Raw genomic sequence first — 17549 nt, 5'->3', positions numbered from 1 at the left:
AGCACTAACTCAATCACAGGAAAACTTAGCTACCTGGCACATCTTTGGACTGTGGGAGGAAACTGGATCTCCCGGAGGAAACCCAAGCATTCCATGGGGAGGACATCCAGAGGTTGCCGGCATTGAACTCTGAACTCCAATGGCCCAAACTGCAATAGTGTCATGCTAACCGCTACACTCCCGAGCTACGTAGGACATCGAACAGTACAGGCCCCCGTGTCAACCTTACAACCATAAATCTACTTCAAGATCAATCAAACACTTCCATCCCACATAAAACCCCATTTTTCTCTTATCTATGTACCTAACTAAGAAAGTCTTCAAAGCCCCTAATGTAAACAACAGGAATTCTGCAGATGCTGGAAATTCAAGCAACACACATCAAAGTTGTTGGTGAACGCAGCAGGCCAGGCAGCATCTCTAGGAAGAGGTGCAGTCGATGTTTCAGGCCGAGACCCTTCATCAAGACTAACTGAAGGAAGAGTGAGTAAGGGATTTGAAAGTTGGAGGGGGAGGGGGAGATCCAAAATGATAGGAGAAGACAGGAGGGGGAGGGATGGAGCCAAGAGCTGGACAGGTGATAGGCAAAAGGGGATATGAGAGGATCATGGGACAGGAGGTCCGGGAAGAAAGACAAGGAGCGGGGGGGACCCAGAGGATAGGCAAGAGGTATATTCAGAGGGACAGAGGGAGAAAAAGGAGAGTGAGAGAAAGAATGTGTGCATAAAAATGAGTAACAGATGGGGTACGAGGGGGAGGTGGGGCCTTAGCAGAAGTTAGAGAAGTCGATATTCATGCCATCAGGTTGGAGGCTACCCAGACGGAATATAAGGTGTTGTTCCTCCAACCTGAGTGTGGCTTCATCTTTACAGTAGAGGAGGCCGTGGATAGACATGTCAGAATGGGAATGGGATGTGGAATTAAAATGTGTGGCCACTGGGAGATCCTGCTTTCTCTGGCGGACAGAGCGTAGGTGTTCAGCAAAGCGGTCTCCCAGTCTGCGTCGGGTCTCGCCAATATATAAAAGGTCACATCGGGAGCACCGGACGCAGTATATCACCCCAGTCGACTCACAGGTGAAGTGTTGCCTCACCTGGAAGGACTGTTTGGGGCCCTGAATGGTGGTAAGGGAGGAAGTGTAAGGGCATGTGTAGCACTTGTTCCACTTACATGGATAAGTGCCAGGAGGGAGATCAGTGGGGAGGGATGGGGGGGACGAATGGACAAGGGAGTTGTGTAGGGAACGATCCCTGCGGAATGCAGAGAGAGGGGGGGAGGGAAAGATGTGCTTAGTGGTGGGATCCCGTTGCAGGTGGCGGAAGTTATGGAGAATAATATGTTGGACCCGGAGGCTGATGGGGTGGTAGGTGAGGACCAGGGGAACCCTATTCCTAGTGGGGTGGCGGGAGGATGGAGTGAGAGCAGATGTACGTGAAATGGGGGAGATGCGTTTAAGAGCAGAGTTGATAGTGGAGGAAGGGAAGCCCCTTTCTTTAAAAAAGGAAGACATCTCCCTCGTCCTAGAATGAAAAGCCTCATCCTGAGAGCAGATGCGGCGGAGACCGAGGAATTGCGAGAAGGGGATGGCGTTTTTGCAAGAGACAGGGTGAGAAGAGGAATAGTCCAGATAGCTGTGAGAGTCAGTCGGCTTATAGTAGACATCAGTGGATAAGCTGTCTCCAGAGACAGAGACAGAAAGATCTAGAAAGGGGAGGGAGGTGTCGAAAATGGACCAGGTAAACTTGAGGGCAGGGTGAAAGTTGGAGGCAAAGTTAATAAAGTCAACGAGTTCTGCATGCGTGCAGGAAGCAGCGCCAATGCAGTCGTCGATGTAGCGAAGGAAAAGTTGGGGACAGATACCAGAATAGGCACGGACCATAGATTGTTCCACAAAGCCAACAAAAAGGCAGGCATAGCTAGGACCCATACGGGTGCCCATAGCTACACCTTTAGTTTGGAGGAAGTGGGAGGAGCCAAAGGAGAAATTATTAAGAGTAAGGACTAATTCCGCTGGACGGAGCAGAGTGGTGGTAGAGGGGAACTGATTAGGTCTGGAATCCAAAAAGAAGCGTAGAGCTTTGAGACCTTCCTGATGGGGGATGGAAGTATATAAGGACTGGACATCCATGGTGAAAATAAAGCAGTGGGGGCCAGGGAACTTAAAATCATCGAAAAGTTTAAGAGTATGAGAAGTGTCACGAACATAGGTCGGAAGGGATTGAACAAGGGGGGATAAAACCGTGTCGAGGTATGCAGAAACGAGTTCGGTGGGGCAGGAGCAAGCTGAGACAATAGGTCGGCCAGGACAAGCAGGTTTGTGGATCTTGGGTAGGAGGTAGAAACGGGAAGTACGAGATGTGGGAACTATAAGGTTGGTAGCAGTGGATGGGAGATCCCCTGAGCGGATAAAGTCGGTGATGGTGTAGGAGACAATGGCCTGGTGCTCCTTAGTGGAAGCCCCTAATGTATCTGCCTCTATCACCACCTCTGGCAGTGTGTTCCACACACTCACCACTCTGTGTAAAAAACCTACCTCCCCTATACTTTCTTGCAATCACCTTAAAATTATGCCCACTCATATTAGCCATTTCTGCCCTGGGTGGAAGGCGCTGCCTGTCCAATAAGGAATAACAAGGGTACGTTCATGGGTTTGTGGACCATGCAGAAATCTGATGGCAGAAGGATTACTATTCCTCAGTCGAGTGTGAGTCTTCAGCTTCCATTACCTTCTCCCTGATGGTAGTCATGAGGAGAGCACACGTCTCAGATAGTTTTGGTAGTCCCTGATGGTGTGTCCCTCATAGAGCTGGCTGAGGCTACAACCCTCTGCAGCTTCTTCCCATCTTTTGCATGCCACCAGCCTGAAGGCTGTCCATTGTACATCTGAATTTGAAGGGTGGCATGGGAGCGCATTGATTTACAGTGCCAGTGATCTGGGATTCAGTTCTCACACTGTCTGTAAGCAGTCTGTACGTTCTCCCCGTGACCACGTGGGTTTCCTCTGGGTGCTCCGGTTTCCTCCCACTTTCCAAGGACATACGGGTTAGTAGGCCAATTGGTCACGGGGTGTGATTGGGCAGCACGGACTCGCTGGGCTGGAAGGTCCTGTTACTGTGCTGTATGTGTAAATCAAAATCAAATACAAAATCTCCTCAAGGCTGGCTGCCTTCTTCATGGCTGTATCAATGTATTGGATGTAGGGCAGTTTCTCTGAGATGTTCACACCTAGAAACTTAAAGGCGGCAGCGACATGGGACTATGTCCGTCTCTACCACAGGGAATGCCTCTAGCCCTCTGGGTTTCTCCATTGGTGCTTCCTCTGCATTGTTGGCAAACACTCCTTCAACCTGACGAGGTTACCTCAGCCTTTCCCCTCCTCTCTGGTCTCTGGGGTGACTCACCTGTCCCGCATTCTGAAGTTGAGGGTTCAGATTTTGCTGCTGGTAGAGGCTTGAATGAAAATGAATCTCGGCCAGCCCTCGAGTGAACAGCTTGATGGCCAGTGTTGGCCGTAATGAGTTGAAATCTAGCCAGGAGGGCTGTCCCACCTACCACCACCACCCTCAAAGAGACCTGAACATCAGAACCAAGGTGACTTTCATCAGTCCAATTTGGTATTCCCTTCCCATCGCCTTCCCTCAGCACCCAGAAAGACAGGCTGGGAACTCCCCATGGACTGCCCAGGATCAGGAGATCTCTGTCTTGGACAAATATTACAATATTGAGGCCTCTGCTTGGACTCAGTCACCTCCACTGACAGGTGTACCTGCCTCAGCAGAAACAAGCGCACCTTTCCGAGCTCTGTGACCGGAAGGAACAGAAGAAAAGAAGGAAAGGTTCAAGAATGTACTCAGTGCTTTCTTGACAGAAAGGATCCCGGGAGCTTCCACCCTGACCACTGGCAGGAGAGGCAATGGAACCTCTGGATGGGAACTGGGGTCACTGTGTCCACACGCAACTGTGTTGGGCCGAGGAGACTGGTGAAGAACCCATCTGTGGGCAAGGTCTTCAGTTACCATCTTGGCCTTGTCAACCAGTGTGGGAGCTGCAAAAGCAGAGTGGAAGCAAGTCTGCCTTTGGTCCCCAGGGGAGCATTTCAAGAAGAGGGAAGCCTTCACTAAGACCATAAGACATAGAAACAGAATTCGACATTTCAGCCCATCGAGTCTGCTCCATCATTCAATCATGGCCAATTTCTCCCTCTGATACTCTTACTAATCAAGAACCTCTTAACCTGCACATTAAACATACACAATGACTTGGCCTCCACAGCCACCTGTAGCATTTAATTCCACAGATTCACCACCCTCTGGCAAAAGAAATTCCTCCTCACCTCATCCCTCTATTCTGAGGCTGTGACCTCTAGGTTCTAGTTTCACCCATTATAGGAAACATCCTTTCCATATCCACTCTATACAGGTCTTTCAGTATTCGATAGATTTCAATAAGATCCCCCCTCATTCTTCGAAACTCGAGTCCAGAGCCACTAAACACTCTCATGCATTAACCCTTTCATTCCCTGGATCAATTTTGTCAACCTCCTCTGAACTCTCTCCAATGTCAATGCATTAGGTGCCCCAAACTGCTCACAATACCTCAAATGAGGTCCAACCTATGCATTATAGAGCTTCAGCCTTAAGGGATGCTCTTAAAGTCCTGACGTGCCTGCACTTTCGGGTGAGACGGCTATAATTTCAAAAGCAACCAGGGCATTAACATTGGCCCAAGGCAGAGAACATGGGCAGGCTCCAGAGCAGATCCTGGCCACCTCAAAGAAGGCAGATCACAATCTCCCTCTCTGAAGGTCCACTTTTTAACCTTCTGGCTCAAAAACTTCCCACGATGGTGTCTCATTGGAGCAGGACGGTTTCGACAGATGCACAGTCCCCGACTCATTGGTGACTGATGGACACAGGGACAGAGACTGCCCTAATTGCGAGTGTTGCTAGAGGCTCGGAATGTTGTTTTGACATAGTGGCAGGAAGCTCAATTGTCACGGGAAGACAGTGCAGAGTGAGACAGTCAGCCCAGTGTCTCCCTGTTGCAGAACTCAGAAGGAGAGGGGGAACACTTCTCAGAATTCTTCTTCAATACTGAAACATCCCCAGGATCCTCTGTAAACACTGACACACTCCCTATGATCCTCTGTAAAAACTGACACACTCCTCATGATCCCCTGTATATAAGCACGGAAGATTTAAAAGGAACACAGCCTCATACAGTGGACAGCGTAGTTTGCAGGTGGCAGAGTGAGCCGGGAGCAGAGTGAAGGCTTAAGGGCTTCGGCTCAACGGGCTTAGGCAGAAATGGGCGAGGCGAGGAGGGTTTGGTATTCATTTTTTGTTGTTATTTGAGGAGAGGGGCAGTATGAGTGTGAGGGCAGTTTTGTTGTTCTCGGTGCCGGATGTGGGAGGCCCTGGAGTCTCCAAGCCTCCCGGACGTCCACATCTGCACCAGGTGCACCGAGATGCAGCTCCTAAGGGACCGCGTTAGGGAACTGGAGCTGCAGCTCGATGACCTTCGTCTGGTCAGGGAGAGTGAGGAGTTGATAGAGAGGAATTACAGGCAGGTGGTCACACCGGGGCCACGGGAGGCAGACGAGTGGGTCACGGTTAGGAGGAGGAAGGGGAAGAGTCAGGTAATAGAGAGTACCCCGGTGGCTGCGCCCCTTGACAATAGGTACTCCTGTTTGAGTACTGTTGGGGGGGACAGCTTACCTGGGGGACGCGACAGTGGCCGTGCCTCCGGCATAGAGTCTGGCCCTGTAGCTCAGAAGGGTAGGGAATGGAAGAGGAGGGCAGTTGTAATAGGGGACTCGATAGTAAGGGGGTCAGATAGGCGATTCTGTGGATGCAGTCCAGAGACCCGGATGGTAGTTTGTCTCCCTGGTGCCAGGGTCCGGGATATTTCTGATCGTGTCCAAGATATCCTGAAGTGGGAGGGTGAGGAGCCAGAGGTCGTGGTACATATAGGTACCAATGACATAGGTAGGAAAAGAGAAGAGGTCCTGAAAGGAGAATATAGGGAGTTAGGAAGGGAGTTGAGAAAAAGGACCGCAAAGGTAGTAATCTGGGGATTACTTCCTGTGCCACGCGACAGTGAGAGTAGGAATGCGATGAGGTGAAGGATAAATGCATGGCTGAGGGATTGGAGCAGGGGGCAGGGATTCAAGTTTTTGGATCACTGGGATCTCTTTTGGTGCAGGTGTGACCTGTACAAAAAGGACGGATTACACTTGAATCCTAGGGGGATCAATATCCTGGCGGGGAGATTTGCGAGGGCTACTGAGGTGACTTTCAACTAGAATGGTTGGGGGGGTGGGAATCAAATTAAAGAGACTAGGAGAGAGGAAGTTAGTTCACAACAGGGGGATGGGAACAAGTGCAGAGAGACAGAGGGGCATAAAATGAGGGTAGAAGCAAAAAGTAGTAAGGTGAAAAGTAAAAGTGGCAGGCCAGCAAATCCAGGGCAAAAATCAAAAAGGGCCACTTTTCAACATAATTGTATAAGGGCTAAGAGTGTTGTAAAAGCGAGCCTGAAGGCTTTGTGTATCATTGTAAGGAGCTTTCGTAACAAGGTGGATGAATTAAAAGTGCAGATTGTTATTAATGAATATGATATAGTTGGGATTACAGAGACATGGCTCCAGGGTGACCAAGGATGGGAGCTCAACATTCAGGGATATTCAATATTCAGAAGGGATAGACATGAAAGAAAAGGAGGTGGGGTAGCATTGCTGGTTAGAGAGGGGATTAATGCAATAGAAAGGAAGGACATTAGCCAGGAGGATGTGGAATCGATATGGGCAGAGCTAAGGAGCAGAAAACGCTGGTGGGAGTTGTGTACAGGCCACCTAATAGTAGTAGTGAGGTTGGGGATGGCATTAAACAAGAAATTAGAAATGTGTGCAATAAACGAACAGCAGTTATAATGGGTGACTTCAATCTACATATAGACTGGGTGAACCAAATTGGTAAAGGTGCTGAGGAAGAGGATTTCTTGGAATGTATGTGGGATGGTTTTTTGAACCAACATGTCGAGGAATCAACTAGAGAGCAGGCTATTCTGGACTGGGTATTGAGCAATGAGGAAGGGTTAATTAGCAATCTTGTTATGAGAGGCCCTTTGGGTAAGAGTGACCATAATATGGTGGAATTCTTCAATAAGATGGAGAGTGACATAGTTAATTCAGAAACAAAGGTTCTGAACTTAAAGAGGGGTAACTTTGAAGGTATGAGTCATGAATTAGCTAAGATAGACTGGCAAATGACACTTAAAGGATTGACCGTGGATATGCAATGGCAAGCATTTAAAGATTGCATGGATAAACTACGACAATTGTTCATCCCAGTTTGGCAAAAGAATAAATCAAGGAAGGTAGTGCACCCGTGGCTGACAAGGGAAATTAAGGATAGTATCAATTCCAAAGAAGAAGCATACAAATTAGCCAGAAAAAGTGGCTCACCTGAGGACTGGGAGAAATTCAGAGTCCAGCAGAGGAGGACAAAGGGCTTAATTAGGAAGGGGATAAAAGATTATGAGAGAAAACTGGCAGGGAACATAAAAACCGACTGTAAAAACTTTTATAGATATGTGAAAAGAAAAAGATTGGTTAAGACAAATGTAGGTCCCCTACAGACAGAAACAGGTGAATTGATTATGGAGAACAAGGACATGGCAGACCAATTGAATAACTACTTTGGTTCTGTTTTCACTAAGGAGGCCATAAATAATCTTCTGCAAATAGTAAGGGACAGAGGGTCCAGTGAGATGGAAGAACTGAGGGAAATACATGTTAGTAGGGAAGTGGTGTTAGGTAAGTTGAAGGGATTAAAGGCAGATAAATCCCCAGGGCCAGGTGGTCTGCATCCCAGAGTGCTTAAGGAAGTAGCCCAAGAAATAGTGGATGCATTAGTGATAATTTTTCAAAACTCTTTAGATTCTGGACTAGTTCCTGAGGATTGGAGGGTGGCTAAAGTAACCCCACTTTTTAAAAAAGGAGGGAGAGAGAAACCGGGGAATTATAGACCGGTTAGCCTAACATTGGTGGTGGGGAAAATGCTAGAGTCAGTTATCAAAGATGTGATAACAGCACATTTGGAAAGCTGTGAAGTCATCAGACAAAGCATGGATTTGTGAAAGGAAAATCATATCTGACGAATCTCATAGAATTTTTTGAGGATGTAACTAGTAGAGTGGATAGGGGAGAACCAGTGGATGTGGTATATTTGGATTTTCAAAAGGCTTTTGACAAGGTCCCACACAGAACATTAGTGTGCAAACTTAAAGCACACGGTATTGGGGGTAAGGTATTGATGTGGATAGAGAATTGGTTGGCAGGCAGGAAGCAAAGAATGGGAAAAAACGGGACCTTTTCGGAATGGCAGGCAGTGACTAGTGGGGTACCGCAAGGCTCAGTGCTGGGACCCCAGTTGTTTACAATATATATTAATAACTTAGATGAGGGAATTAAATGCAGCATCTCCAAGTTTGCGGATGACACGAAGCTGGGCGGCAGTGTTAGCTGTGAGGAGGATGCCAAGAGGATGCAGAGTGACTTGGATAGGTTAGGTGAGTGGGCAAATTCATGGCAGATGCAATTTAATGTGGATAAATGTGAGGTTATCCACTTTGGTGGCAAAAACAGGAAAATAGATTATTATCTGAATGGTGGCCAATTAGGAAAAGGGGAGGTGCAACGAGACCTGGGTGTCATTATACACCAGTCATTGAAAGTGGGCATGCAGGTACAGCAGGCGGTGAAAAAGGCGAATGGTATGCTGGCATTCATAGCAAGAGGATTCGAGTACAGGAGCAGGGAGGTACTACTGCAGTTGTACAAGGCCTTGGTGAGACCACACCTGGAGTATTGTGTGCAGTTTTGGTCCCCTAATCGGAGGAAAGACATCCGTGCCATAGAGGGAGTACAAAGAAGGTTCACCAGATTGATTCCTGGGATGGCAAGACTTTCATATGAAGAAAGACTGGATCGACTAGGCTTATACTCACTGGAATTTAGAAGATTGAGGGGGGGATCTTATTGAAACATTTAAAATCCTAAAGGGATTGGACAGGCTCGATGCAGGAAGATTGTTCCCGATGTTGGGTAAGTCCAGAATGAGGAGTCACAGTTTGAGGATAGAGGGGAAGCCTTTTAGGACTGAGATTAGGAAAAACTTCACACAGAGAGTGGTGAATCTGTGGAATTCCCTGCCACAGGAAACAGTTGAGGCCAGTTCATTGGCTATATTTAAGAGGGAGTTAGATATGGCCCTTGTGGCTACGGGGATCAGCGGGTATAGGGGTAAGGCTAGTACAGGGTTCTGAGTTGGATGATCAGCCATGATTATACTGAATGGCCCACTCCTGCACCTATTTTCTATGTTTTGATGTTTCTATGTTACTGACACACTCCTCAGGATCCCCTGTAAATATGTAACTACTGACACACTCCCCAAGAGCCCCTGTAATCACTGACACACTCCCCAGGATCCCCTGTAAATTCTGACACACTCCCCAGGATCCCCTGTAAATTCTGACACACTCCCCAGGATCCCCTGTAAATTCTGACACACTCCCCAGGATCCCCTGTAAATTCTGACACACTCCCCAGGATCCCCTGTAAATTCTGACACACTCCCCAGGATCCCCTGTAAATTCTGACACACTCCCCAGGATCCCCTGTAAATACTGATACACTCCCCATGATCCTCTATAAACACTGATACACTCGCCAGTCCTTATTGTCATGATTCCACGACGTACCAGCAGCAAGAGATGACAAATTGAGTCGAGTTTGAATATAAAAACCACTATATTAAATAAACTATTTTCTTGTGGCGGCTGGCTGTGCTGAGTGGTGAACTGTGGTTGAGTTGAGTTGAGTTGTTACTGGAAAATGGTGGAGAGAGAGAACATCAAGGAAAGAGCCAAGCTGTTGAAGGAAGTTTTTGGTGGGAGTGGAAGTGAACTAGAGATGGAGGTCGGTGGGAAAGAGGAAGAAAAGAAAGCAGAGGTACGGGATATCAAACTCCGAGGAATCAGCGGATGATCAAAGCAGGACAGCAAAACGATGGAAAGAAGATGAAATTAGAGCAATTATAAAACTAAGTCTTTTGGGGATTGGAACCCGATTCGTTTGACGAAGATGCTCAACAAAATTCTAGGCGAAATTAAAGGAGCAAAGATTTTACGAAATGGATCGCTATTAGTGATTTGTCGGGATAGTTCTCAGCAAGGTAAAGTGATAAGATTATGTAAAATAGACGGCAAAGAAGTACAATGCTCAATACCCAACAATAGAAAGTGGACTAGAGGAGTTATTTCGGGGATATCAACAAAAGTTACTATGGATGAGATTAAACAGAACATAAAAGGAGCAAAAATTATTGAGGCCAAACGTTTGAAAGTTACAAGAAACGGGAAAAAGTGTGATAGTTTATCGGTGATGATTAACTTTGATGAAGAGAGATTGCCGACTAACGTTTACTTAGAGTATATGTGTTATGCGGTTAGAATATATATACCACCGCCTTTAAGATGCTATAAATGTCAGAAATTGCGGTGGTCTGCAGAGGAAAACAAAGATGTGGGAGATGCGCTGGAGAACATGAATGTGGGAAATGTGAAGCGGGCGCTAGGCTGAAGTGCTGCAATTGTGGCGAGAAACAGCGCAGCTTATCGCGGGTGCATTTATAGCAAGAAGGCGGCTGAGATACAGTATGTAAAAGTAACTCAAAGAATCAGTTATGCAGAGGCAGTGAAAGAAGTTGATGAAAAAAGGCTGTCAAGCAAACAAATACAGGGAATAATAAACTGGTGAATTGTGAGAGCTGTAATATGAAAAATAAGGATACACTATTAATGAGTAGAAAGAAGTTCATGCTTTTTATGGTGGATGCAATTAATTGTTCAGCGCAAACAAGCAAAAGAACTGAGAAAACTAAAATTATCGTCAAGTTTGCAGAAAAGTATCTTGGTATTAAAGGAGTTAGGTGGGAAGAAGTCAAAGAAATGCTGAATGGAGGATCCAACAGTTCACAGGCAGGGGAGATGGAATCTTAATGGCAGTATATTTATCGCAAATGGTCAAGAATTTAAGAAATGTTTCAGAACTTAAGGAAAATCCTCAGATTTTATGGTTGAAGCCCAGGGTAAATGTGCAGAACTCCAACAACAAATAGAAGTACCCGACAAGAACAACTGTGATTTGGAAAGAGATTGGAAAATGGAGGAAATTATTACAAGGATAAAGGAAAAAGAATTTGTTGCAAAGTGAATTATCTACATTCAGATTATAAAATGAAAACATGGAAGCAAATGAAGAAGAACTCCGAGGTCTCAGTAAACAACTGCAGGCTATGATCCAAGGAAAGGAAAACCTGAAAAAGCAGCAGAGGTGGAAAAACAATAAGTTTAAAAGTATAACGTGCGATAGTTACTATTCTTCAACAAGACGATTTTAGTCTTACAAGTGATGTAGATGAAATCAATGTAATTGAGGTAATGCAACTAAGCGAAAACATGTGACATAATTTGGGAAGAATAGCAGTTTCTGGCATTATCTAATGAGTGCATTAAGCATTCACGAGGAATTGCAACTACAGAGTGAAGCTAATAGAGAACTGCAGGCTGAACTAGATTGTCTAAAGTCGAGAACTCCAGGACATATTTGGTTGGAACACCACGAGTCTAGCAGGTGGCCGTAATGCACTGAAAAACTGGTTGCCAACCGCCATTAAACAAAAAAGCAGAAGAAGAAACTACTTTCTTAAACAGAAGTTAACAGTGTTAACTCGTATAGCTCCCAAACAGTCAAACTTAGAACCCGTTCTTAACAAATCTTACTCAAGCACAGTCTTAAAGTGGCAGTTGAGAGAGTCCCAGTAATTCATGAAACAGGTGAGAGGAAAGACTTGTGGATTCACAGTGCAGTGACGAGGTGATCATGATGAATGCCAAAGATTCCACGGTTAGTGAACGAAGAAATGGTCACCGAAGATCCCAGCCAAGGGATACTGTTCCAAAGTCCACAAAGAGCTATTTCACAAAGTAACTGTCATGAAATCCACGCCCATGGATCATACGAAGGACAGACACGTCTCCACAATAAGCACGAGACTTTACCCTTCTCGATCATGAGCTGTTGCCGGATAGCTCGAAACGCAGTCTTCACTCTCTATCTCTTTCCTTCGACTCCCTCTCAGCACTATGCCCACATTTCTTTTATACCGTTGGCATACGTCATAAGGGAATGCTCACAGAAACAAAACTGTGGACTCAAAGTAAAACGAAACTGGAGACACGTGATGGTGACGCCCACTGTAAACAAAACTATGGACTCCCAGGAAAACAAAACTGTGGACACTGAACACTATGTAAATACTGACACACTCCCCATGATCCTCTGTAAATACTGATACGCTCCCCCATGACCCTCTGTGAATACTGACACACTCCCCATGACCCTCTGTAAATACTGATACACTCCCTATGACCCCCTGTAAATACTGATACACTCCCCATGACCCCCTGTAAATACTGATACACTCCCCATGACCCTCTGTAAATACTGACACACTCCCCATGACCCTCTGTAAATACTGATACACTCCCCATGACCCTCTGTAAATGCTGATACACTCCCCATGATCCTCTGTAAATGCTGACACACTCCCCATGATCCTCTGTAAATACTGACTCACTCCCCATGATCCTCTATAAATACTGACACACTCCCCATGACCCTCTGTAAATACTGATACGCTCCCCATGACCCTCTGTAAATACTGATACACTCCCCATGACCCTCTGTAAATACTGATACACTCCCCATGACCCTCTGTAAGTACTAACAAACTTCTCCAGGACCCCTGAAAATACTGACACTCTCCTCTGGGACACCCTGTAAATACTGACATATTCCTCTTAGACCAATGTAGATTCCCATGCCATCTTCTAAATTCCAATGAGTACAGGCCCAAAGCTGCCAAACGCTCCTCATATGTTATCCCTTCATTCCCAGACTCATCTTCGTGAACCTCCTCTGGACTCTCTCCAATGACAACACATCCTCTCTGAGATACAGGGCCAAAACTGTTGACAATACTCCAAGTGCAGCCTGACTAGTGTCTTATAAAACCTCAGCATTATCTCCTTGCTTTTACATTCTATTCCCCTTGAAATAAATGCCAACATTGCATTTGCCTTCTTTACCACAGACTCAACCAGTAAATTAACCTTCTGGGAGTCTTGCACGAGGACTCCTAACTCCCTCTGCACCTCTGATGTTTGAACCTTCTCTCCATTGAGATAATAGTCTGCACTATTGTTCCTTTTACCAAAATGCATTATCATACATTTCCCAACACCGTATTCCAACTGCCACTTTTTTGCCCATTCTTCCGATTTGTCTAAGTCCTGCTACCTCAGCTTCCTCAGCACTACCTACCCCTCCACCTATCTTCGTATCATCTACAAACATTAGCACAATACCAATTAATTCCACTATCTAAGCCATTGACAAACAATGTGAAAAGCAGCAGTCCCAATACTGACCCCTGAGGAACACCACTAGTCACTGGCAGCCAACCAGAAAAGACCCTTTTATTCCCACTTGCTGCCTCCTGCCTGTCAGCCATTCCACTATCCATACCAGTATCCTTCCTGTAACGCCATAGGATTTTATCATGTCATGCAGCCTCATGTGAGGCACCTTATCAAATGTCTTCTGAAAATCCAAGTAAATGACATCCACTGCCTCACCATTGTCCACCCTGCTTGTTACTTCCTTGAAGAACTCTTAACAGATTCGTCAGTAAGATTACCCTTTACAGAAACCATGCTGACTTTGATTTATTTTGTCATTAGTCTCCCAGTACCTCAAAGCTCCATCCTTAATAATAGACTCCAACAATTTCCCACCACTGAGGTTAGGCTAACTGGCCTGTAAAACATAGAACATAGAAATCTACAGCACATTACAGGCCCTTCAGCCCACAGTGATGTGCCGACCATGTAACCTACTCTAGAAACTGCCTAGAATTTCCCTACCATATAGCCCTCTATTTTTCTAAGCTCCATGTACCTATCTAAGAGTCTCCTAAAAGACCCTATTGTATTCGCCTCTACCACCTTCGTTGGCAGTGCATTCCATGTGCCCACCGCTCTCTGTGTGAAAAACTTACCCCCGACATTCCCCCGAACCTACTTCCAAGCACCTTAAAACTATGACCCCTCGTGTTACCCATCTCAGCCCTGGGAAAAAGTCTCTGACTATCCACATGATCAATGCCTCTCATTATCTTGTACACCTCTATCAGGTCACCTCTCATCCTCCGTCGCTCCAAGGAGAAAAGGCTGAGTTCACTCAACCTATTCTCATAGGGCATGCTCCCCAATCCAGGCAACATCCTTGTAAATCTCTTCTGCACCCTTTCTATGGTTTCCACATCTTTCCTGTAGCGAGGTGACCAGAATTGAGCACAATACTCCAAGTGGGGTCTGACCAGGGTCCTATATAGTTGTAACATTACCTCTCGGCTCTTAAACTTAATCCCACGGTTGATGAATGACAATACACAATACACTTTCTTAACAACACTGTCAACCTGTGCAGCAGCTTTGAGTGTCCTATGGACTCCAACTCCAAGATCTCTCTGATCCTCCACATTGCCAAGAGCCTTACCATTGGTACTATATTCTGTCTTCAAATTCGACCTACCAAAATGAACCACTTTACACTTATCTGGGTTGAACTCCATCTGCCACTTCTCAGCCCAGTTTTGCATCCTATCGATGTTCCTCTGTAATCTCTGACAGTCCTCCACACTATCTACAACACCCCCAACCTTTGTTTCATCAGCAAATTTACTAACTCATCCCTCCACTTCCTCATCCAAGTAATTTATAAAAATCACAAAGGGGAGGAGTCCCAGAGCAGATCCCTGAGGAACACCACTGGTCACCGGCCTCCATGCAGAATACAAACTATCTACGACCCTTTGCCTTCTGTGGGCAAAGCAAGGTCTCCTTGGATCCTATGCCTCCTTGCTTTCTGAAGGAGTCTTGGCCAGGTGCTCCCGATGTGGCCTTCTATATATTGGTGAGACCTGACGCAGACTGGGAGACCACTTTGCTGAACACCTACGCTCTGTCCGCCAGTGTGTCAGTATTCACAGGGGTCCTGAGGAGTGTGTCAGTATTCACAAGGGTCCTGTGGAGTGTGTCAGTATTCACAGGGTCCTGTGGAGTGTGTCAGTATTTACAGGGGGTACTGGGGAGTGTGTCAGTATATACAGGGGTACTGGGAAGTGTGTCGGTATTTACAGGGGTCCTGTGGAGTGTGTCAGTATTTACATTGGGACTGGGGAGTGTGTCAGTATTTACAGGGGTCCTGGGGAGTGTGTCAGTATTTACAGAGGGTCCCAGGGAATGTGTCATATTTACAAAAGATCCCAGGGATTGTGTCAGTATTTACAGGGGTCCAGAGAAATGTGTTAGTGTTTACAGGATGTCCCGTGGGTGTGTGAGTATTTACAAAGGTTCCTGGGGAGTTTGTCAGTATTTACAGGGGTCCCAGGGAATGTGTCATATTTACAAAAGATCCCAGGGATTGTGTCAGTAGTTACAGGGGTCCAGAGAAATGTGTTAGTGTTTACAGGATGTCCCGTGGGTGTGTGAGTATTTACAAAGGTTCCTAGGGAGTTTGTCAGTATTTACAGGGGTCCCAGAGGATTGTGTCAGAGGAAAGTGCTACGCAAACTCAAAGGTCTTCAGATGGGTATGTCACCCGGACCAGTGTCCTGAGAGAGGTTGCTGAAGAGATAACGGATGCACTGGTCATGATCTTTCAAGAATCGGAGGACTGGAAAATTGCAAATGTCACACCATTCTTTAAGAAAGGATTAAGGCAATAGAAAGGAAATTAGGGTTGTTGTGATCGGTGATTTTAACTTTCTTTACATTGACTGGCATTTCCTTGGAGCAAGGGGTTTAGATGGGGTGGAGTTTGTTAGGTGTGAAAGACAAGGTGGGGGGGAGAAAGACAAGGTGGGGGGGGAACCCAGAGGATGGGCAAGGGGTATAGTCAGAGGGACAGAGGGAGAAAAAGGAGAGTGAGAGAAAGAATGTGTGTATAAAAATAAATAACAGATGGGGTACGAGGGGGAGGTGGGGCATTAGCAGAAGTTAGAGAAGTCGATGTTCATGCCATCAGGTTGGAGGCTACCCAGACGGAATATAAGGTGTTGTTCCTCCAACCTGAGTGTGGCTTCATCTTTACAGTAGAGGAGGACAGAGCGTAGGTGTTCAGCAAAGTGGTCTCCCAGTCTGCGTCAGGTCTCACCAATATATAGAAGGCCACATCGGGAGCACCTGGCCAAGACTCCTTCAGAAAGCAAGGAGGCATAGGATCCAAGGAGACCTTGCTTTGCCCACAGAAGGCAAAGGGTCGTAGATAGTTTGTATTCTGCATGGAGGTCATTGACCAGTGGTGTTCCTGTGAATACTGACACACTTCCCAGGACCCCTGTAAATACTGACACACTCCCCAGTACCCCCTGTAAATACTGACACACTCCACAGGACCCCTGTGAATACTGACACACTCCTCAGGTATCATACGGTGGGCATTGGGAGCGGACCCAAATGCAAGACACAGACACTGAAGTACTAGGAACAGGACTAGGTTTATCGAGATAGCAAGGCGAGTAAGGAAGAAACGATGCTGGACATTGACACGCCCTGGACGAGACTAGGATTCAGGGCCTGGGCTAGGACTTGGGCTAGAAGCACGGGACCCGGACGTGGAACTAGGAGCAAGGAGCCTGGACTAGGAACACGGAACTCTGGAACCAAAGCCTGGACAAGGACCTGGAACCTGGGTTTTGACTCGGAACCGGAACCTGGGTCTAGGCCAGGACTCAGGACTAGGATCTTGGCAAGGACAGGATGTGGAACTCCTGCACAGGATGAGGCACGTGGACAGGACGAGAACACAAAGCCTTGACTTGGACAGGGCGAGGTACTTGGATGTGGCTTGGGCTGGGTGAGGAAACGGAACAAGATGAGGACACAAAGCTCAGATTTGGACAGGGCTGGAACATGGCGCCTGGACTTGGTCTTGGGACACAGGAACACAGAGCCTTGAACTTGGACTGGACGCTCAGAGCCTTGGACTTGGACTTTCTAGGATGCAGGGCCAGGTCACTTTCTAGGACGCAGGGCTGGGACGCTTTCTAGGACACTCACCGAGGGAACTGCCGAGGGACTCTTGGACTGGACAAGGGTCTCCTGGACTTGGATAGGACTGGAACATGGTGCCTGGAACTTGGAACACAGAACACAGAGCCGGGACCCCTCCTTGGGAACAGGACTATGTCTGGGGATGCACACAGAGTCAGGACCCCTCCTTGGGAAAAGGACATAGGGCCAGGACTCTTCTAGACATGGAACACTAAACACGAGGACACAAAGAGACAGATCCAAAGTCAACGATAGATTGTTCCTTATCTTGATGCAACAAGGCTCCAGTCTCTCTCTGGCGGGTT

Source organism: Mobula birostris, chromosome 10 (assembly GCF_030028105.1).
Source record: "Mobula birostris isolate sMobBir1 chromosome 10, sMobBir1.hap1, whole genome shotgun sequence".
In the NCBI taxonomy this organism is placed as follows: domain Eukaryota; kingdom Metazoa; phylum Chordata; class Chondrichthyes; order Myliobatiformes; family Myliobatidae; genus Mobula; species Mobula birostris.
Note: the sequence above shows the minus strand (reverse complement) of the source record.